The sequence below is a fragment of the Trematomus bernacchii genome, unplaced genomic scaffold, assembly GCF_902827165.1.
Source record: "Trematomus bernacchii unplaced genomic scaffold, fTreBer1.1, whole genome shotgun sequence".
NCBI lineage: Eukaryota > Metazoa > Chordata > Actinopteri > Perciformes > Nototheniidae > Trematomus > Trematomus bernacchii.
Window position 1 is genome coordinate 203,481 of NW_022987623.1, and position 6,003 is coordinate 209,483.

The window sequence follows — 6,003 nt, forward strand, 5'->3', positions numbered from 1 at the left end:
CACATGTATACTATAGGACAGTAAACCAACAATATCCTTTAAAACTGGAGAGATTAAAAAATATGGATGAATAAATAAATGTTAACTGGTAAAATAAGATATAATTGAACCAGCAAAAATCTTGCCTAGGGCAGCAAACGGGTCAGAACCGGCCCTGGTGTCATCCCCACAGCACCCCCCATTTGAAACATGTTCCCACGGCTATGTTTTCATATTTAAGTTTGTAGCAAGTAGAGGGCTGCTGGCAGGCCCGGACTGGCCATCGGGAGGGCCGGGAGGTTTCCCGATGGCCTAGCGATTATCATTTTTTTAATGTAGGCTATTGTGAACGCAACGCTGCGCAAATGTGGGTTTGCCTCACACAGGGTGACTGTCTGTCTACATGATGTGGCATCTGTTTCAGATGGGTGTGCACCAGATTGATGCATTTAACTCCAAAATTAAAAAAATATCTTACCAGGGGGGGCATGCCCCCGGACCCCCCTAGAGGATTTGAGGTCCACCCCCAAAATATGTTCACATGGATAGGTTCCCAAATACATTTGCAATTTTTTTTTAAATAGTAACCCCTGTTCATATGTTTATTATTGGTGTGTGTGTGTGTGTGTGTGTGTGTGTGTGTGTGTGTGTGTGTGTGTGTGTGTGTGTGTGTGTGTGTGTGTGTGTGTGTGTGTGTGTGTGTGTGTGTGTGTGTGTGTGTGTGTGATTGAGTTTGAGTGTGTGTGTGATTGAGTTTGAGTGTGTGTTAGTTTCAAAGACCCCCATAGAGCTCAGTTTATAACTCGAACCCTGGTTGTGCAGCTTTCTGGCAAGTGAGTCAGCCCTCAATGTGTCCTCATTTCTTTTAATGAAGCGGACAGCATACTTATATTTGGCATTAGTGGCCTGTTTATGTTCAAACAAAGACCCCTGTCTCGGCCCTACCAGATTCTGCCCACAATTTAAAAGCATCTCTAGCAGCAGTGTGTAGCTCAGTCACATGTTCATTCCATCCAGGTTTTATACTATGCTCCTTTTTCTTATTGTTGTAAAAACCCTTACTTGAGGCATTTAACACATCAATAATAAGATCATATGTAAAACATAGATCACTACCATGCTGTGCATTTTTACAGTTGGTGTCACTACACAGCATTGCTTCTCTTGGAATTACAACCAAGTCTAATGATTAGTCAGTGAGTGAGGTATAGTGTTTAATATCCTTCTCACTTAACTTTGACCAATCCAGCCTCCCTGTGTACGTTTTATTGTCCTCAACAGATAGCACCGGAATATTTTCAACATTTAGGGTCAATACAAAAGGAATATGATCTGTAGTGGCCAACTCATAACAAATGTCAATGTTGTCCAGAGAAGCGTGTGCATCAGCTGTGCATATACAGTGATCAAGCCATGATACAGTATGCCATGCTTCACTAATATATGGAAAGCTTTTCTCAGGTAGTAGAGATTTACTTGACAGTATGAGATTATTATCGTTTGCCAAACAGAGATTTATCATCCGAAATGTCAGCATTCAAGTCCCCCACTACATACACACAAGTTGTGGCATTATCCTTAATGAATGCGTTAACAAATGCCATTCTATTGAGATATTCATCTTCATTTTCATACGATTCATAAGGTGTGTAAATATTTAAGATAATAAATGACCTATTTTCATACTTGATCTCTATACCAATGGCCCAGTCGACGTCCAATCTTACCACTGTAACCAAAGGATCATATTTACTGTTCCAGAGAATCGCCACACCACCAGGTGTCCTGCCATGGGCTATTTTATCACAGAGATCAGTAGTTGACTCTCCAACTCCATGAAAATGTGCATGTAGTGTATTCAGCCTTTCCAGATCTTGCTTAGGTAACCATGTCTCTTGTAAGCACAGAATATCACATTCCTCCAACAGTTTATCAACAACCAGCCTCCTCGCTTTATCCCCAGCACTGTGCCCCACTCGTAGGCCACGAGAGTTATATGACACCACCCGCATCCTATTGTTTATGTACGACAGTCATTTACATCAGCAGATGCATGATTCCCGTGTTGTACAGGTGCGACCACATTGTTTGTAGCAGTGCTATCACCCGCAAGCAACCCACTAGCAGGCCGTCTTGGCTCATAATAGCGACTTTGTATACTGCAGAGTAGCTTGTGGATTTACTCCAGGTGGAACTAAAGTCTGATTCAACACTTGATTATATTTCACATCATTCATCATGGAAAGTAACTAAAGGTATTAAATACATGTAGTGGAGTAAAAGTACACCATGTACCTCTGAACTGTAGTGGAATAGAAGTGCAAAGTAGCATAAAATGGAAATACTCAGGTAAAGTATCTCAAAGTTGTACTTAAGTACAGTCCTTGAGTAAATGTACTTAGTTCCTCTCCTGATCTGTAAAGCTCTCCCAACATATGCAGGTTAGCATCCGGCAGCTTCTATGTGCTGGGGACCCGTACTGTACATTTCTCTCATCACACTTTGGGCTCCTCAACATGTGTGGGTTCCCAGCAGGACTCTCTGAGCTGCAGACACATTCTTTCTGTGACTTTGTTCCAGATATTTGGAGCATAATAACTGAAGCTGTTTCTCCATGTTCAGGAACTCCCATCCCCCGAGTCCTGCGGCAGGAAGCGCTCCTTCTCTCCAAGAACTCCTGGACCCTGCAAGCTGGTCCAGAACCAGAGTCCCAGTGAGGAGTCCAGCCAGTCCACCTCTCAGAGTTAAACTAAACTACAACATTATTAAAGATCATGTTTAAAGTTAAAAAAGGATGCTTTCAGACTGAATCCAGAAGTTTCTCAAGCTGCAGTCAAAGCAGGTCATTTGAGAAATATATAAAACAATTATAAAACTGTAATAAGAATGACTCTGAATACTTTCTTTGGACATTTTATTTACATTTTATTTACATTTATTTTAAACAAATATTTCAAATCTTTCTGACTTTCTATCCGAGTGCTTTTCTCATGAATTAACGACTTCATTTAATTTCTTTTTCATTTCCATCTTTATTTCGAACAGATTAAAAAAACTAATAAAAAATAACAAATGTGAAAAGCAGAATACCGTATTGTTAGAATACAGTATTTATCAATATTCATATTAATAATAATAATAAATCATATGTGTCCGAAAGGGAGCGGGAGGAAGCAAATGCTTATTAATTCCCACCCCTTACTTACCGCTGATCAATGATTATCCTTTAAATCATTTCTGCAAGTTATTCCTACTTACATATTTACATTTATACATACATTTACAATCATTTCTCATCTTCAATCACCTTAAATCATTCTCATAGTTTTCCAAGAAAGTGTTTCTGTACATCCTTTTAAAGTGAATTATATTTGTGCTTTGTTTGAACTCCTGCTCCAAACCGTTCCATCAAATCACCCCACAGATTGTTCTACTCATACTTCTCACAGTTGTTCTGACCTTGAGTTGTTGCAAATGTAGATTTCCTCTCAAATTATACCCGCCCTCTCTGTCTATGAACAATGTTTGTAATTTCCTAGGAAGTAGATGATGTCTTGCTCTGTACATGATTTGTGCCGTTTTAAATGTAACCAGATCAGTAAACTTCAGTGTGTGTGACTTCAAGAATAATGAATGAGTGTGTTCAAGATATCCAACATTATTGATTATTCTTATAGCCCTTTTTTGTAATGTGCATAACGGCTGTAGGTTGGTTTTGTAAGTGTTTCCCCAAATCTCCACACAGTAACTCAGACATGGCAATATGAGTGTATTATACAGAGCATAATGAGTTGTAGTCCAGAATGTGTCTTGCTTTCCCCAATATTGAGATAGTCTTAGCCAGTTTAGCTTTTACATGATTGATATGAGGTTTCCAGCTGATCTTGTGCTCTCAAACCACACCAAGGAACTTCATTTCATATACTCTTTCTATGTTTATGTTATCTAGTATTAATTGCACCTGAGGATTTGTTTTATGTTTTCCAAATAGCATAATATTTGTTTTGCTTAAATTTAATGTTAATTTGTTCTTAAATCTTTTTTTTCTTTTCTTGTGTATTTCATAAACAGGATATTTGATTTTTTTATAATAAATATTATTTTCTCAGCTCTGTGATAAAAAAACACATTTTTAAAATAAATATCCCACTTCTTGTACTTATATCCTGATTGATGAGTCAGCAGTAAAGCAGCCAGGCGTTAACGGTCAGCTGGCATGTGTATCTGTTCATTGGCTCATATGTGTAGCATGTTTAATGGCAGTGTGTTGAAAATGGCTGACAGGTGAATATGTCAGATCTCTGTGTGTTACTCAGAGAACCGTGTGCAGTGTTTTAGAAAGTGCAGAGTTGAATTGCAGATTGTGTGCAGAGCTGAAAATGTGTTTAGAGTTCTGTTTGATTTGATCCAGCCAGTTCTGCCACAGCAAAGCATAAGGGCTCAGAGCTTGGACCTATTGTGTTCACATTATATACGCTTCCTTTAGGCAATAAGGAATCACTCGGGACATTTTCATTGTTATGTGGATGATACTCAATTATACACAATGTAGACAAAAGTATTGGACCACCTACACATTAGAGAGATACCGCAGGTCCTTCCTTCCTGCAGCGGTCAGACCATATAACCACCACGACCCCTAGTAGACCCCCCACACAACAACACAGACTATAACACCTATTATCATTTCTTTTTAAAATCTTTAATACTTTGTTGTATGCATGCTTTAGGTAACATGAAGCTGTCTCTGGCTCTTTCTGCTGTAACAATGTACATGTATCCTCTGTGGGACTAATAAAGGGATTCTGATTCTGATTCTGATTCTGATTCTGATTCTGATTACACCTACAGGAGCTTTCAGGACATCCCATTCCAAACTCTTAGGCATTCATTTGAAGTTGGTCCCCCTTTGCAGCTATAACAGCTTCCACTCTTCTGGGAAGGCTTTCTACAGATCTTGGAGTGTGTCTGTGGGAAGCCCTTTCATCCAGAAGAGCATTAGTGAGGTCAGACACTGATGTTGGACGAGAGGCTGGCTCTCTGATCTTTTAAAAATATTTTAAACATAGTATATGCAGTATACAAAGTCATTAAAACTAGCTGCACCTTTACCAGCTTTGATAACACTTTAATGATCAATCATTATAAAACATATCATATATATTATTCTGAAATGGACCAATCTGCACAATGAATACTTTTACTTGTGGTACTTTAACTATATTTTGATGCTAATACTTTTACTTTGACTTGTAACCGAGTATTCCTACACTCTGGTACTTCTACTTTTACAAGTACAAGATCTGTGTACTTATACTTTTACTCAAGTACAATATCTGTGTACTCATATTTTTACTCAAGTACGAGATCTGTGTACTTATACTTTTACTCAAGTACAATATCTGTGTACTTCTACTTTTACTCAAGAGATCTGTGTACTTGTACTTTTACTCAAGTACAAGATCTGAGTACTTCTACTTTTACTCAAGTACAATATCTGTGTACTTCTACTTTTACTCAAGTACAAGATCTGAGTACTTCTACTTTTACTCAAGTACAATATCTGTGTACTTCTACTTTTACTCAAGAGATCTGTGTACTTGTACTTTTACTCAAGTACAAGATCTGAGTACTTCTACTTTTACTCAAGTTCAAGATCTGAGTACTTCTACTTTTACTCAAGTACAAGATCTGAGTACTTCTACTTTTACTCAAGTACAATATCTGTGTACTTCTACTTTTACTCAATTACAATATCTGTGTACTTCTACTTTTACTCCAGTACAAGTTCTGAGTACATCTACTTTTACTTCAAGATCTGAGTACTTCTACTTTTACTCAAGTACAAGTTCTGAGTACATCTACTTTTACTTCAAGATCTGAGTACTTCTTCCACCTCTGATAGTAGAAAATGAATGAATACTCAGCTTTGTGTTGTACTACTCACCATAACCGCAGAGTGGCGGTAGTGACCCCCGACTGTAATATAACACCACGAAGAAGAAGAAGAGTGAACCAGAAGTG

General features: G+C 38.2%; 1 long non-coding RNA gene across 2 annotated transcripts in view; it reads left to right on the top strand.

Moving 5' to 3' along the window:
- LOC117484372 overlaps positions 1 to 2,829 on the top strand; it is a 16,928-nt gene extending 14,099 nt beyond the window's left edge. For both annotated transcript variants that reach the window (XR_004556133.1, XR_004556134.1), the window contains exon 3: positions 2,602 to 2,829. This is a non-coding gene — a long non-coding RNA (uncharacterized LOC117484372). The remainder of the gene's footprint in view (positions 1 to 2,601) is intronic.
- Positions 2,830 to 6,003: the final 3,174 nt, after the last annotated feature.